This window comes from Sycon ciliatum, chromosome 3, assembly GCF_964019385.1.
Source record: "Sycon ciliatum chromosome 3, ocSycCili1.1, whole genome shotgun sequence".
Lineage (NCBI taxonomy): Eukaryota > Metazoa > Porifera > Calcarea > Leucosolenida > Sycettidae > Sycon > Sycon ciliatum.
The window spans coordinates 19505605-19522598 of NC_088645.1; the positions used below are offsets into that span (position 1 = coordinate 19505605).

The following is a 16994-nucleotide window of genomic DNA, read 5'->3' on the forward strand; positions in this document are numbered from 1 at the left end:
CGTTTTTAGACCTGTAAATCGTCCCAATATTGGGCCAATATTGAGGGGTATGCCACTTTCATGGCTCCCTTCAAAAGATTTTGCGCGGGCTTTGGAACGTCGATCTACACCCCAAAGCAAACCTACCTGCAAAATTTGAGCGAAATCTGAGAGATTGACTTGCACGAATGTTCAGGTTTTCTAAGACATGCCTTCGTAAGATGTACTGTGTAGACCTTTTGACACAGGATTCACAGCTGAGCACAGAAATGATGCAAAGACCCTCGCATGTACAGTGTAGGTCCTTTTGAACGTTTACACATACATTTGTAGCGCCTCTTCACCTCCACTAGATTACATGCATGTACATGTACATTGTAACATCAACAGTCAGTTGATTAGCACTACACCGACCTGCGCTGCACCTCTTGACCTTAGTACATACCACACACTGCATGCACAGCATACTTGTACACGCTCCGCTCTCACACATTGTTTTGTAATGAATGCATTCCGAGAGTTCGCTTTCTCTGTCCCTCTGAACAGCTGTCAACACCTTTATTTGCCTGGCACTTTCCTTCGCCACAGCACTCATAACAACTATTGATTCCTGCTGTTCTAGCAATACCTTAGGAAGTGTACACGACTACAATAGTCCATACACACGCCTACTCTTCTCTCCACCTCAACCACATTTACTATTGTATTCCACCTAGAACATTAACCACATGCCCTCCTTCATCTAACAAAAGCCTCTTTTCTCTCCATTAAGAATCCCGCAATATTGTCGCAACTTTCTGAAGTTTGACTCTATTTGTTGGCCACCCGGACCCTTTGCACAGACTGCACTAGCTCTCGTGTCCGCTACACTTTACATGTGCAACATCACGCTCACATTGCACTGGTTTGAATCCTACATTGTGACGTACTGCTTCTGTTTGCTTGTGCATGGGTGGGGAAGCATGCATGTGCAATACTGCACTAATAGTCTGTGCTTGTGTCCATAATAATAATAATAATATTAATAATAATAATAATATCAGCTCGCATGTACCCCATGGGTGAGATCACCCATGGGGCTAACGCATCTGTCGGCAAAAGAGTTAGAGAAAACGAGAAACACATGACATACACACCTTCTTCATTCTGTTATTGCAGGGAAAAACTACCTCGATTCCACCATGAGCCTAGGCATGAGGAATATAATATTAAGTACCGGTACAGAATGTTATTTACCAAAAGGATATTCAAGTAAGCGCAGATATTTATTTAGCATGATACGTTAGTACATTGATTCACAATGCCGAGCCAAGCTTCCCTGTCTTGGGAAATAGCTTCCGCTTCGGCAATGGAAACGTTTATTGTCTTTAAGTCATTCTTGATGTTGTCGATCCATCTGGTGACGGGGCGTCCCCTGGTCTTCTTGATGTCTTTGGTGACGATTGAAAGTCTTAGAGCTTTGTAGGATGTCGAGTCACTGCCTTCTCTGATTACATGGCCGAACCATAACAAGCGCCGTTCCCTGCATGTTCTGGTGATAGGCAATTGGTTGGACAGCTTGTATAAGTTTAGCTTGTGTCCATGCCTACCAGAAATTGTACTCGATAACCAACCAATAGTCAGTCGATAGCATTGAATATAGTCGATAGCATTGAATATTATACGAAAGTAGTCGATTCGTTTTAGGGTGAAATGTTTCACCCCTAAGTGCCCGCTTCTGTGAGTTCCCTTCGGGACCGGACACGAAAATTTACTCACTTACTTCAAGTGCATTGCTGTGATTTACACCTTAACTTTGTGGGCATATGTAGGACTCAGTGACCCATCAAGGCTCCGAGATCAATCACGGTCCCCGTGCCCAGTCAAACTTTCACAAATCCCCATGACCAGTCACAAATTAGTTGACCAGTCACAATGCCCCATGGACAGTCAAAAATCACCATACATGTGCATGTGTAGGGCACACAGTTCGTGACTGCTCATGAAGAACTTCGTACTGCAGGATTTGTTGTGGAAACTATCATTCCCTATGAGCGGTCACGGGTAGAATACAGTTGTGATTCCATGCGAACAGTCACATGCGACATGTAGTTGTGACCAATATTTCCCTGTGAGTAGTCACAGGCAGAATGAAGGTAGTTCAGACAGCTTGCTGTCTACAGCATTGGGTAGTTCTGTATTATTACTATTCAAGCACATCTTTTTTCAAACAATCCTCAAGCCAAGAAGTGATGCGCAGACAGAAGAACCGTACTCTTGGTGATACTGATCGCAAACATGATTAGTTCCTCCACGCCATTGAGTACCCAATTCTAAACCTTATCAAAACAAAATTCTTGTCAAAGCAGCATGCCAGTTCAAGAACATCTGGTCAGATATCCATATCGATTTACACGTCTGGTGGGCTCTCACCAATAAACCGGCATAGCAGGCTACATTTGCACCAGCAATCACAAGAAGTTATAGTGAGTGAATATTTCCATAAAATTAATAAGTAGAAGGAACATACGTAATGGACAAATGAAGGTCATGAGGCTCGCCCAAAAACACTGGCAAGAAGACAGTAAACGGTACACAGTGCTCGTATCCATGTACTATTTGCAAATATTATAAAACACGTTGTACCGGAGGGTGTACCCAGTGTGCTGACAGTGCTCGACACCGCGGGGGCAGAGCGTAATACAGAACAGAACAACAAGGACAATCAAGGCTTGTTTGCTGCGACTTGAAGTTTCATGCTCTCGCAATCATCAGGCAAAATGAAGGTTGGGTGCCGACCATGATGCCAGTACATATGCCAGGAGAAGATTGGGCTAGCGGTGTTATTTTAGGTAGGAGGCTGTGTGCACAGTGTGTGGTTGTTGAAGGCAGGGGCTAGCAATTTTGCTTTTTGCAATTTTAGCGTAGAATGTGTGGCTGGTGTGGGCAGGAGGTGGTAAGCAATGTGTGTGGATGTTGTAGGCAGGAGGCTATAGTCTAGAGCTTGCAGTGTGATATTAGCACAGTGTACATGTACATGTATACGGCTGATGTGGGCAGGGTATTATGAGCAAGGTGTGTGAACGTGAATGGTGTGGGCAGGAGGCTGTGGAGACATACTTAGGTGATACCGTGGTATTTTAGGAGATACTGGTTCTCATGTCGGCACTTGGACATCATTTTCAAGCGTTTGTTGAGGCTGGATGGTGACCCTAGCGTGTTCAAGATGTGGAACTTTTCTCAGGTACAGAGGGAACACAGCTTTGTGATGTTGGAGTATGCTCGGGCGCGATCTTTTATCCACCATTCAACTTCGTACGGGATGTTGGATTTCTTCAGTTTCCAGATGTGGTTCAAGAATTCAGCCCTGCTAGAGTACTTTACTACCGAAAACCCAACGACACCCCACTGTATGTCAACGTCCACTCCAATCACCCACCGCAAGTCCTTAAGAACATCCCAGCTGGCATCAACAAAACGACTGGCAAGCATCTCCTGCTCAGAAGCGGTGTTTCATGACGCAACTCCCATCTACGCGGAGGCCCTCAACGCCAGCGGCCACCCTAGCACGCTAGTGTTCAAACAGAAAACAAGAAAATGAAGAAGAGGAAGATCTGCATGTAGATGTACACTGTGCCTATATCACACTGCTAGCTGTAGACTATAGCCTCCTGCCTTCAACATCCACACACATTGCTCACCACCTCCTGCCCACACCAGCCACACATTCTGCGCTAACATTGCACTGTTAGCCCCTGCCTTCAACAACCACACACTGTGCACACAGCCTCCTGCCTAAGATAACACCGCTAGCCCCAACCTTCTCCAGGAATATGTACTGGCATGTTCGGCACCCAACCTTAATGTTGCCTGATGATTGCGAGAGCATGAAACTTCAAGTCGCAGTAAACAAGCCTTGATTGTCCTTGTTGTTCTGTTCTGTAATACACGTTATAGATGACGGTGTACCATAATGTTACATCAACACATCTAACAGAGTTATACTGGGTGTGGGAATGAATAGAAGATGTGTTCAAAGCAATAAACTGTGCAAGCATTACGTTGAGCCCCAATATTGAAATGCAGTTTCCTGCAGTCAAAACAAGAGACTCAATCATCTCCGATCTACATCGCCATTCTCATGGCTAACACGACATGATGTACTTTCTTACGATGGTGCTTGAAATGGATCGATGAAGTCTTGAATAGATGTCTTCCCTGAACGATTTCAACTGAGAGGAAGTTTCAGTTTCAACAAGCTGGACATTGTTTTTTTCTGTTGAGTCCTCCACAAGAAAGACAGAGCAACGCACACGAAGGTGCCTGATGTCTCCGGACATTCTTGGCGATGAACATAATATTATTTTCATTGCCATCTTTTTTTACATTTTCGTCTCTGCATGGTCAACGATGTTCATTTCTGGATCCACAAAGCAAGTGCTGCTGGTATGTTGGATCATTTGAAATCAGTCTCCGTTCTAAGAAGATCGGCATGAAAAAAATACTTGACTGACAATATTCTGAAATAGCTTTTCTGAACGACGAAGTTCTTTCTTCAAAGGTGATGAATAGCACGATCTACTAGCCAGAACGTTCTATCAAAAGAGATACTATCTGAAGCCACTAAGATGCTCGACCGCCTTTTGTTTTGGAGAGGAGCCCACACACACCTGACTCGAGCTACAAGTTGACTACACGGAGATCGAGAGTTCTTGCTCACTTCTGAACCATGTGAAGGAAAACAGTTTGTTGATCGCATGAATGCCTCCAGTTGAGTCATAATAATTTTATTCTGACGTGGATCCTGTGACCATTCACAGACAAAGTCGCGGCTGTTTATGACTGGTCATCGGGATTCAAACTGGTGTGGCACTTTATGACTGTTCTTCGGGGATTTGTGACTGTTTCATTGCTGACGGGGATGGTGACGTGACTGCTCACTGAGTCCTACATCGATAAACCCAAAAAAATTTTATCTTATTACTGTTGTCTGATGATGGCCTGATCAAAAGGGGTAAGTAGCAGCATTCGGCCTTGTCCAGAGTCTTATCCACCACCACACCACACCGCTGCGCTCTCTGGCCGACCTCAACACGTTGCCACAGCTCACTATCAGCAAAACGACACTTCAGTTAGTACTCTGCTTCTTCAGACAACAGCTGTTCTCACTAACACCCTTTAAATTGTTAGTATCCTCAGTGTAGTCGATCTGTATCGCCTTTGCTTAGCCCTAATCTTCGCGCCTAGGATGCGCCATTATGTTTTCCCCCCCTTTTTTCCCCTAAGATGCACCATTATGCTTCCTCCTTTTTTTGCTACAAAAGGATGAAGTTCTCTATCTGCTACCCATCCTACATTGTCAACCTTCACTGACGAGATCCTGATGATCGAAACAGCTGCTGTCTGAAGGAGCAGTGTACCAACTGAAGTGTCATTTTGCTGATGGTGTGCTCTGGCAACGTGTTGAAGTCGTTCGGAGAGCGCAGCGGTGTGGCGTGGTGTTTGATGATCTTCTAGTGTGTAAAACTCAGAGTAACACCTAGTTATTAATCCTCTACGTCTTCATATATAAAATAGCGAGGCAGAAGTGCGCCAAGTGTGCCTCACGTGGCCAGGGCTTCCAAAACATGCGCAAATCAACGCTGCCTCCCCGAATGACTCTAGGAGGACTGTTGCTAGACCCGCATGAGATACTCCTAGCGGCTAGTACACTCGTGCATTTTAGCCAACAATCACAGGGAAGCGTGTCGCAATGCCAGTGGTGAGCCGAAAGATGCCAGCCCTGCGGATTGTAAACAGATGGTGCTTTCTGCTACGTGGGTCTCTTCAAGCCACTGGTGTCGCTTCAGTTCTTGGACTAGGGATTAGTGTTTTAGACACATTTGTAGAAATAGACTGGTCCCCTGCCGTTCTAGCATTGCTCTGCATGACACAGTCTTGATATGTTCAGGTTACTTTGTTGGACGGTAGCAATAATATTACATACAATAGTTCAGGGTGAGTGTCGCAGGCTTAACCCTATCTGTGGATTGGATTGAGATCGATACCAAAGAGACCATCGAGAGTAACATGATCGCCAGGGTTCTTCACGGCACCAGCGCCCTGCTAATCGCTATCAGTAAGTCATGCATGTAGTTCTGGATGACAGTCTAGTCTTCTCTGGCTGCTAGGAAAGATAATAATTGTGAACATTTGGATGCAGATTACTCGAACAGTGCATAGTGTGCCTCATTAACACAAGAGAAAGCAAAATAGCCCCAGAAAGATTTCTCTGAGTTCTTGGAGTCGAGCCAGATGATCATCAGTGGAATTGAAAGAGCCAAATGACAAACAAAGGCAAGAAAGAAATTTCGACTGGCCCGCAACAACTAATATTCTGTTTGTCTGTAGCCTAAGACAGTGCTAGGTTCATGTACTTCAAAGTATAAAGATAGTGCTGCTCACTCGCTACTTTTGCATTATTGTAATATGGCTACAGGTCTGTTTGGCTCTGGATCGCTTGGTGCAATATTGCGAAACTGCCAACCAGAAGATGGAAAAATACATGTCCATGGCGATACTGTATACGTCCAGCCAGCAAATGATACTTTTACTACTCGAAATGTCGGGGCTGAGGGAAAACTCTACAAAAAGCCGTTCATCTTCACATCACCATGCGATGTATCCTTCAAGGCTATTTCTCTTCTGTACTTCGGAGCATGCTCTGTATCAGTGAGTTATGGAAGTGATAACAGAGTTCTTGAAATACTTCAATTTCCAGATCCACCGACAGACACCTGGCATCGTAGAAACGTGAGCCTGACAAACACTGCTTCCCAATCGCTTCACGGGTTCATGAAAAGAAATAACACCAGAAGGTTCCTGATCACGATTTCCAAAGGGAGATCTAATTGTCAATTAGTCGGAGTCGATCACAATAAAGGAAGAGGACTGGTCATCATTGGACAGGGTAAGCAGTTATATTATGGAATTTCCCAATTTTTATTTTCCTTCGGAACTGCTCAAAATATCCTTGAAAATCTTACGTCTGTTTCCACGATGCACACCGAGTGGGTCGAATGTCCGAACGGAGCCTACCAGCCAATTGAGTTGCCCTGTGCCCAATATACATGTTAGTCGAAGAAGTTCATTTTGATCTGATCTTATTCCTTCGTCATGTGATTGATCACCGGGTATATTTTCAACTCTCTCTTTTTCCCTCCCCTTGCCTCTCTCTCTTCTTGTTTCTCTCTCTTTCTCTTTCTCTATAATAATCTGTACAGCACATAATTATTTGTCTTGACAATTGTAGCTCATGGTCCTCCGTACTTCTATGGCATATCTGTAGTTTGTCTGCAGTCGCCTTCTAAATTAACCTTCAGTCTTTTCGCAACGCTTGGTGTTCTCTGCAGTTATTCCAACGTCCATTTCAGCAAGACCTGTCACCAATACTGCTATAGCCACAAACCAAGCCTCTACCCATTCCACACAGAAGACGGTTTCCTCTACAGTACCAACTTCAATAATGACCACTCCCTCAGTGGATTCAAGCAGGACCGAGGGCATATCTCCTTCTACAGCGGAGGCCATCTTACTGGTGGAGTCAACTAGCGGAACGGGCACCTCTATTCCTCGGACCAAGCTATCTGCTTCAACAACAAGGAACATTGAACAACTTGACAGTGACTCGGTTGGATTTAATTTAGTTACCAGCATTGTTATTCCCTTGGTTTTACTGGCCGTTCTGCTAGGCGTTTTTATTCTGATGTTATTGGTTAGGTCAGGAACCTTTCTCTCCAAGAGCAGTCATCCGTGGATTATTGCTGTTCGTAGATCAACCAGCCCCAAAAATATGCCAGACCCGATAAATCAGTTTTACCAGAATCGCGATGGTACTAACAGCGTTGACCAGAGTCCTACGGCAGAACTGACAGATCCCGGCCTGTATTCGGCTGTTGGACCTGGGTACCGCAATCCAAACAAACGACCCCAGACACCTCCTGGCATACCTGCTGCTCGTTATGACATTGTTACAGAGAATGAGTCGTACACGTTCGCGACCTGTAATGGTGCTGCTCCGACGAGTTATGTGAATACGGAAACGAAGCAGAAAGATGCTGGTGAGCCATACGCTAGTGTGCAGTCAATGTTTGACCAACCAACACAGGAAGTCCAGTCAAATCCGGCAAACAACGAAACACAAGCAGCTAGATGTGAAAAATGCTCAGCTCCAACAGTAAGCTACGCAGTTCCTCACAAGCGGAATTCGACAGATGTTTGCAGACACTACGAGAAGGCAGAGGAGTGCACGGCTTCTAAGCGTGATGAAGCACCCAGCACAGCAAATTCAATCGAACACATATGTCGTGCTACGGATGTAACATCACTTAGCGTCTTATCGAAGTCCGCAAAATCAGCCGTACATAACCAGGATAAGTCTATCAATCCAGATGATGTGGAGCGCAAACAACGCCGTGGTCTGAGTGACGCAACAACAGTAGTATGCCGCGATAACACCACCACCACTACCAGCACCTACCCGCCGTCATCTCGCTTATCCCTTCTAGCCACAAACACGTCGACACCGGCCCGGTCAGACAGCCAAAGGTGTGTGTCTCCATCTCCAGTCCCAAAGCCTCTGCCATATCGGGTATTCAAAGTATTGAAGGACAGCCAGGGCGATTACATGAACCCGCAGGACACAGTCTCCAGTCAAGGGGCTGACCAGGCTGATACAGACACCGATCCTAACATCTATGCAGAACCAGCCATCTCCCTGAGCGATGATGGATTGTACAACGCATCCACCATTGGCAAAAGAGATGACGTGGGTGGTATCAGCAGTGTGCCGGTCGATCTTCCTGATCTTTCTGCAATATATGCTGTGCCACAGAAAAACTGTGAAACGTGAAGTATGTTCGTCTAATCGTTTTTAATTCAGTTTCAGATCACATTCGCTTGCTTCTCACCATTTATTCTCATTTCCTGGCCAGGATTGAAATGATTGTCGTCCGTGCCGACGACTTCCAAAATCAATCACTTGTTGCCACGCTTTGTTTCTAATTCGAATTTCGGAATTACATCAAGTGAAATTATTCACAGAATCTGCACGAACATATCCCTTCCAACCCTATAACGTTCTATCGGACTATCCCTATCATCACCGTACCACCCGATTCTATCTATTTTGCATGTAACGCAGGTGATATTTTCTAATCGATTACTAAATAATCGATTAATAAATTTTACTATCACAACCCCCCGCTCTGTCTACTCGGACAATACTGCTAGCCTGTCAGTCGTTTTAAACAATTATAATAACTTCTGAATGAAGTTGAAGACTTTGTGTTGCCTTAAATGTTACAATTCATACTTGTATACTTTCAGTGCTGTTGTTGCACCTTCTAGGGTGTGCAGGTGTTATTAACCCTGACTTTGGTTTTCTGTCACCTGTGTTGCAATGTCCTTTAGACTTTTGTTCAGCAACTATTCCTGAAGAGTGTTGCACGACAACTTGTTAGAATCATAAATATTGTCTTCACTACATTTCTTCGATTGTTATATTTCTTTTCAGTTCCATCGTTCGACATTGCACGGATGACGGCCAAGAAAGAGAGAGAGAGAGAGAGAGAGAGAGAGAGAGAGAGAGAAAGAGAGAGCGAGAGAGAGAGAGAGGGAGAGAGAGAGAAAGAAAGAAACCGAGGCCGAGCGAGAGAGAGGGAGAAAGAGAGAGAGAGTGACAGGGAGGGACAGAGAGACATGGAGAGACACAAAGCGACAAAGAGATACAGAGAGAGAGAGAAAGAGAGGGAGAGAGAGACAGAGTGAGAGACAGAGACAGAGAGAGACAGAGAGACAGAGAGAGAGAGAGAGAAAGTGAGAGAGAGAGAGCGAGAGAGAGAGCGAGAGAGAGAGGGAAAGAGAGAGATAGAAAGAGAGAGGGAGAGAGATAGGGAGAGAAAGAGAGAGAGAGAGAGCAAGAGTGATAGAGGGAGAAAGAAAAAAAATATTAAGAAAGAGAGAATGTGAGAGCAAGAGAGTTAGAGAAAGACAGAGCGACAGGCCGAGACAGAGGGGCAGACAGAGGGACAGACAGAGACAGTAATTGAGGCAGGGACAGACAGAGGGACAGACAGAGACAGTAATTGAGGCAAGGAAAGACGGAGACAGATACAGAAACAGAAACAGAGAGTACGAGAACTAGAAGGAGAGAGAGATTGACACAGAGAGAGAGAGAGCGATATAAAGCGAGAGAGGGAGACAGAGAGAGATACAGAGAGATACAGAGATTCAGAGAGAGAGAGAGAGAGAGAGAGAGAGAGAGAGAGAGAGAGAGAGAGAGAGAGAGAGAGAGAGAGAGAGAGAGAGAGAGAGAGAGAGAGAGAGAGAGAGAGAGAGAGAGAGAGAGACAGAGAGAGAGAGAGAGAGAGAGAGAGAGAGAGAGAGAAGGAGAGAGAGAGATAGATAGAGAGAGAGAGAGAGAGAGAGAGAGAAAGAGAGAGAGAGAGAGCGAGAGAGACAGACAGACAGAGGAAGAGAGAGATAGAGGGAGAAAAAGAGAGAATGAGAGAGTTAGAGAGAGACAGACCGACAGACAGAGACAGACAGAGACAAGCCGCGACAGAGGGAGAGACAGTGACTGAGGCAGCGACAAATGCATACAGATACAGAAACAGAAACAGAGAGAGAAAAAGAGAGAGAAAGAGAAAAAGAGAGATATATAGAGAAAGAGGGAGAGAGAAAGAAAGAGAAAGAGAGAGAAAGAGAGAGAGATAAGGGGAGAGGGGGTGGCAAGACCATGATTTCTAAATAGAGCAAAATGGGAGCTGTGATTCTAGAGGGAGTTATCCAGGCCCAAAGGCTGTGGCAAAGATGCTTGTGGACTTTCTCATTGAAGTTTTGGGCAGCTATGTACTATGCACGTGCCGAGAGAAGCCATTGTTGCAACTTGTTCCATTCCTCGATCGTTGTATAGGGGAAGTAGGGGCGAGGGATGTTGGCTGAGCTAGCTATAAGCAGATAACATTGCACGACACTGACCGACCGTACTGGCGTTCTACAACTAACTGGCTAACGGCTCTAGCACATCTTTGATGCGCACTAAAACAGCCTTCCAACTTGGAAGGTTCTAAGTTATAGGAATAACATAAGGAGGGGAAGGTGACCAAGTTACTTGTAGAACGTGAGTACCGTCGGTTAGTGTCGTTCAATGTTATCGCATGAGCTGATTGTTTAGTAACTGGTGGTGTCAGTGGACAGTATAGCGTAACTTGTAGTTCCTTGGGTTTTTCTCGTTTGTATAAATTTTTGAAAGGATTGGGAGAACTTCAAATTCAAAGAATCAGTCGGGAAAGTGAAATAATAATGGATTCACAGGGATTGTGAGTAATAAAGTCAGGAGAAAATGTTAAGCAGTCTCTGCTGGGATGACGACTACACAATAGCTCCATGGTTAGAGTATCGCTGGCTACAAGCGAGTGTCCCTGGTTCGAGTCCTGATGGAGACAGTCATTTTTTCTTCAGATATTTCCCGGTTGTGTCTTTGTCCCAAACCTGCTCCTCGCGTGCTAGTCTGTACGTGAAGTGTGTGGGTACAGTGATGGCTGCGTCCCATCCGTCTGTGTCGATTCACAGGGAGTGTGAGTTGGGTAAGACTAAAGGGACAAGCTTATCTATTTTTGCGGATTTTCTTTCATAAAAAATAAACGTCACTGGCTGCTCTTCGCAGGTGTCCGCGTCCCAGCGGTCTGGACAAGCGACCGCATCTCAGTGGGACACTTGACAGTGGCCTTTGTACTGGAATCTGGAACCAGGTACGGACAAATCCCTGGTGTTGCTCCTTTTTTGTTCCGTTCCTTTATTAAATGAAAAGGCGACGAGGAGACAGTAACTTTATTAATGCGATTAATAGTATAAGTAAAGCGGACATTACAAAATGATGAATGAGAATACATGTATCTAAGATGGTTGTTCCTAATCGACTGAAGGTGAGACCACTACGAAAGGGTCAGCAATTAAGAAACACCTCTTGTCTAGTAGCCAATGCCGCTCAGTGTATGATTTTGATTGATTGATTTTATTTTACTTCGCAAGTTCAAACGGGTTCCTGGCCCAGTTATATGAAAGCGAAGGATAGAATTTTCCAAAATCCTAATGAGCAACAGCATAGGCAATATTATCGTAGAAGTGGAGTACTATGCGAGCGAGAATACTGAGAAGAAAGGAACATGTCAAAACCTGACGATATGATGATTCATGCTTCACTGTTTTGTGTCGTGCTCGTAGATTTCGTGAACTTAAGGTATTACTTCAAGTAGAAGCTGTTTTCATCCGTAAACACAATCCAAATCTATGCATTCAGAAAGAAAATGTCACAAAACTGAGACTCTTCACCTAGCATTCACACACGTATTCATTCGCATACACCTACACCTCACAGTTCTTCACTCTATCACATTCACCTGCTTCCACGCCTTCATTTCACTCACCTTTTGTAGTAGCTCACACCGTCAGAACACTCTCACATCTTTTCTTCTAATTTCTTTCGTCTTCTCTCCCACTTTAGTTTTTTTCACACCTCACCTTGTATACTTTCCACTATCCGATAACCTATAAGTAGTTTGTTTCTCCGTATAGCCTCTATTGTGAGACGATTTTCCCTGATGATAGTCTCAAGAAAATCGATTAGGAGCAACCATCTTAGATACATGTATTCTCATTCATCATTTTGTAATGTCCGCTTCACTTATGCTATTAATCTTTCCTTTATTATTATTATTTGTTTTTGTAGAGAAAGAAACGTTGCTGAGATTTGACCACGAGTACTGTAGTATTTGTTCTTGCTGAGAAAGAAACGTTGCTGCATGAAAAGCTTTCTGTTCAATCCAGCGTCTTTGCTCTAGTAACATTGCTGGCTGATAATGGTCATTGCTCGTGATGCCGATGGTGAAGAGAAGCTGAGTTTCCTGCCATTTGAAACTTCCTGACTCTGAAAATGTAGCTTTAACTAAGAGCTCCAAGTATTTTAGTTTTTCGATGTGCCAGACCTCTTGTTACATGCTGCAGAGATGAGGAGCAAGGGAGGCGTTGGATTAATGCCAATGATGGTGTTTATGGCCCTGAAGACGCCAGGAGTTTTAACTTGTCAGGAGGACAGCCAAGTTGGAGCAGGCAGATGACAGATTATTTGGCATTTATAGCATATCGTCTCAGCACCTCATGGTTACTAGTATCTGACAAGTGCCTCTTATTGCTAGTCTGCATTAGAGCATAGCAGAATTGATCAATGAAGGTGTTTATGGCCCTGAAGACGCCGGCAGTTTTCACTTGTCAGGAGGACAGCCAAGTTGGTGCAAGCAGATGACAGATTATTTGGCATTTATAGCATATCGTCTCAGCACCTCATGGTTAGTAGTATCTGACAAATTCCTCTTATTGCTAGTCTGCATTAGAGCAAACCAGAATTGATCATGTCACAAGTAGTGTCAAGACTTGATGTCCTACGATTATGCTCAGATCATGTTGCAACTTCAGGGGAATACTCGTCCTGCCACTGTATGCTCTCCCAGCATGCAGAAGTCATGTGCCTGTCACAGTGTGCAAGGGACAACGCGTTTGCATTGTTATGGATGCAAGCGGATGGAGTGTAGACCAGGAGAGAAAAAGTGATCCAGATATTCAACTAGCTTGGACTGCCATTATTAATTGGCCAGGTGCCTGGACCATCTGAACATTGCTCCGAACCAATCCACAGAAACAATACCCACACAGGAAGCCAAATGATAAACCCATTCATCAGCTTTCGAAACTGTCATCGAAACGTAATGCAGTGCATGCCTACTACTGCTACTTAAACGAGATCAACGGATGCCACATGTCTTTAACAGGTACCATGTGGAGGCTCAGTATTTTCAAGAACACAGTGCAGTCTAAACAACTAGAACAACGGGTCTTGCACCTAATGTCCCCGATTTGCTTGCCGTGTTTAGGTCTTTGCAATTCTCCGAAGGTTACGTACCACAGTATGAGATATATGAGGGATCCCGGCAGCATGATAGATCCACCGGTACGTGAAATTCTCCTGGACGTTTGTGTGTGGTTATAGTGGTACAGGACATGTGATGTACGCCTCTGGTCGCTCACACATGATCCATTGCCGGTGTCACATAGCACTACTCCCCCCCCCCCCCCCCCTTAGCGCTTGGCCCCCGGGGGAAAAGTACTATGCACCGGAGTATAGTGATTGGACCCCCGGGGAACTTTACTATGCAGTGTTTGCACACCCGGGAACTTTACTATGTAGCAGAATGCCCCCCCCCCCCCTCATACCACGGTCACACATACACAGTCATGCCTGAACCAGGTACATGTTGTAGAGAAGAGAACAAGACCACATGTACTACAAACACACGCCTGGGAAATTTGAAACTACTTAGCTAGCTCAATACGGTTTGGGCAAAAACTGCTATATTTCTCGCCAACAACGGCTTCCCTGGCGATAGAGTCTTGATCAGAGGCAATGTTTCGGTGTGTGGAAGCATTGACTGCCCACAGTTTCGAGAAAAGCTCCAAGCGATAATTCTTTTCTTCGCTTTCTTGCTTTCTTGCCAGAGGTCTCAAGACCAACACAACACAATTCGTCGTCAAAAAGTACTCAGCGTAGATTTCGTGCCCAATTCCACCCCAAAAAATTTACGCTGACCTCTATCTCTCGCCACCAATTGAACCCACTGATATATACATCTACACGAGCAATAGTTCGAGTCAAAAGAAGGACAACTTCGCAATGAGCATACTTTCTTAGGGTAATATTCTACATGTACATGTGTAATTTTGGTGGTGACAGTCAATTTTTTCTTTAGACTTTCCCCTTTCCATTCCCTCAACTTATGAGTACATGTACATGTATACTCGGTACTCGTAATTATAACACCATCGAGATGACAAATTGACCAGAAGAAAGACATGAAATTGCTTCCTTTTCCTACAAGTGTATTCTCATACTATTTGGGATGCTTTACTGTTTTCCGTGACACGAAAGCAGTAAAGCATCCCAACTTGTATGAGCATGCATGTGTACATAAAGGAAGCCTTTGTTGCCAGCAAACACTGGCTGCGGACATGAACATTATCACGGCGAACAGAGCATTGGTACAAACACGGACACACACGCATGCACACACACATATAAGCATGCACACACACACGCACACACACACACACGCGCGCGCAGCAGCTTGCTACAAGAGAATCATGCTAGTAATGCACTTCAGCAGGACATTAGCACATGCACCCGTTTTGGGCTGTGACAGACAGCGACGAAGAGAGGGAAAGAGAGAGAGACAGAGAGAGAGTCAGAGAGAGAGTCAGAGAGACAGAGAGACAGAGAGAGAGAGAGAGAGAGAGAGAGAGAGAGAGAGAGAGAGAGAGAGAGAGAGAGAGAGAGAGAGAGAGAGAGAGAGAGAGAGAGAGAGAGAGACAGAGAGAGAGAAAGAGAGAAAGAGAAGGAGAGAAAGAGAGAGCCACTTGTTGCCAATTGCATTGGCTTTGCCTTGCTACCCCATTGTAGCACAATGTGGGTTTATTGCGGCTCCTCACGAGCCAGTTGCTGCCAGTGGCCTGGCATTGCTTTCCAGCTCTTCGAGCTCCTGCATTACAAGACCAGTTACTCGAAGCAGCACACTATCTCCAAAACAATTCCTTGTTGCCTTGGGCTGAGTATGAGTGTGTGAGGGATATGGTGCTAATAGCATTTTGACGTGGATGCTGTGACCGTTCACAGAAAAAGTCGCGGTTGTTTGTGACTGGTCATTGGGATTCAAACTGGTGTGGCACGTTATGATTGCCCTTCAGGGATTTCGGACTGTTCCATTGGTCACAGGGATCGTGATCCGTCAACAAGACCTGACGGCTCACTGAGTCATATATCTTTAAACCGCAAAAAAGATTTATCTCATTACCATGATTACCGTTGTCTGATGATCGTCAAATGTGTAATACTCAGAGTAACACCTAGTTATTAATCCTCTACTTCTTGAAACATCAAATCGCGAGGCAGAAGTGTGCCTTACGTGGCAAGGGCTTCCAAAACATGCGCAAATCAACGCTTCCTCCGTAAATGACTCTAGGAGAACTCCTGCTAGACCCGCATGAGATACTAGTACTCCTAGCCGCTAGTACACTTGTGAATTTTAGCCAACAATCACAGGGAAGCGTGTCGCAATACAATGCGAGTGGTGAGCCGAAAGATACCAGCCCTGCGGATTTTAAACACACAGATGGTGCTTTCTGCTACGTTGGTCTCTTCAAGCCAATGGTGTTGCTTCAGTTCTTGGACTAGGGATTAGATTTAGACACATTTGTAGAAATATACCTGTCCCCTGCCGTTCTAGCATTGCTCTGCATGAAGAAGGCTTGATATGTTCATTTTACTTTGTTGGACGGTAGCAATAATATTACAATAAAGAGTTCAGGGTGAGTGTCGCAGGCTTTACCCTATATGTAGATTGGATTGAGATCGATACCAAAGAGCGCTTAGAGAGAACCATGATCGCCAGGGTCCTTCACGGCACCAGCGCCCTGCTTATCACTATCAGTAAGTCATGTATGTACTTCTGGAAGTAATTCTAGTCTTCTTTTTTGGCCGCCAGAAAAGATGATACGTATGAACGTATGGATGCACATTATGGAAGCAGTGCTTAGCGTGCCTCACAAATGCAAGGGAAAGACAAAATCGCCCTCCAAAGATTTCTGGGATCTCGGAGTTGAGCAAGATGATCACCAGTGGAACTGAAATAGTCAGATGGCAAAATAAGGACACGAAAAAAACTTCGACTCTTCTGAATCAACTAATATTCTGAATATGTCTTGTGAATTTTGGTCCATAGTATATGACAGCGCTAGATTCGTCTCTAACGCTTGTGCTTCTGACTCGCTCCTTTGCATTATTGTATGTTGGTTGCAGATCTGTGTTTGTCTGGATCGCTTGGTGCAATATTACAAAACTGCCAACCAGAAGATGGAAAAATACATGTCTATGGCAATACTGTATACGTCCA

General features: G+C 44.8%; 1 long non-coding RNA gene across 1 annotated transcript; it reads left to right on the top strand.

Moving 5' to 3' along the window:
• The first annotated feature begins 5961 nt into the window (after positions 1-5961).
• On the top strand, positions 5962-7493 carry LOC135812543 (uncharacterized). Its single transcript, XR_010552844.1, has 3 exons — positions 5962-6076; positions 6437-6907; positions 7350-7493. It is a non-coding gene; the product is annotated as an uncharacterized LOC135812543 (long non-coding RNA).
• Positions 7494-16994: the final 9501 nt, after the last annotated feature.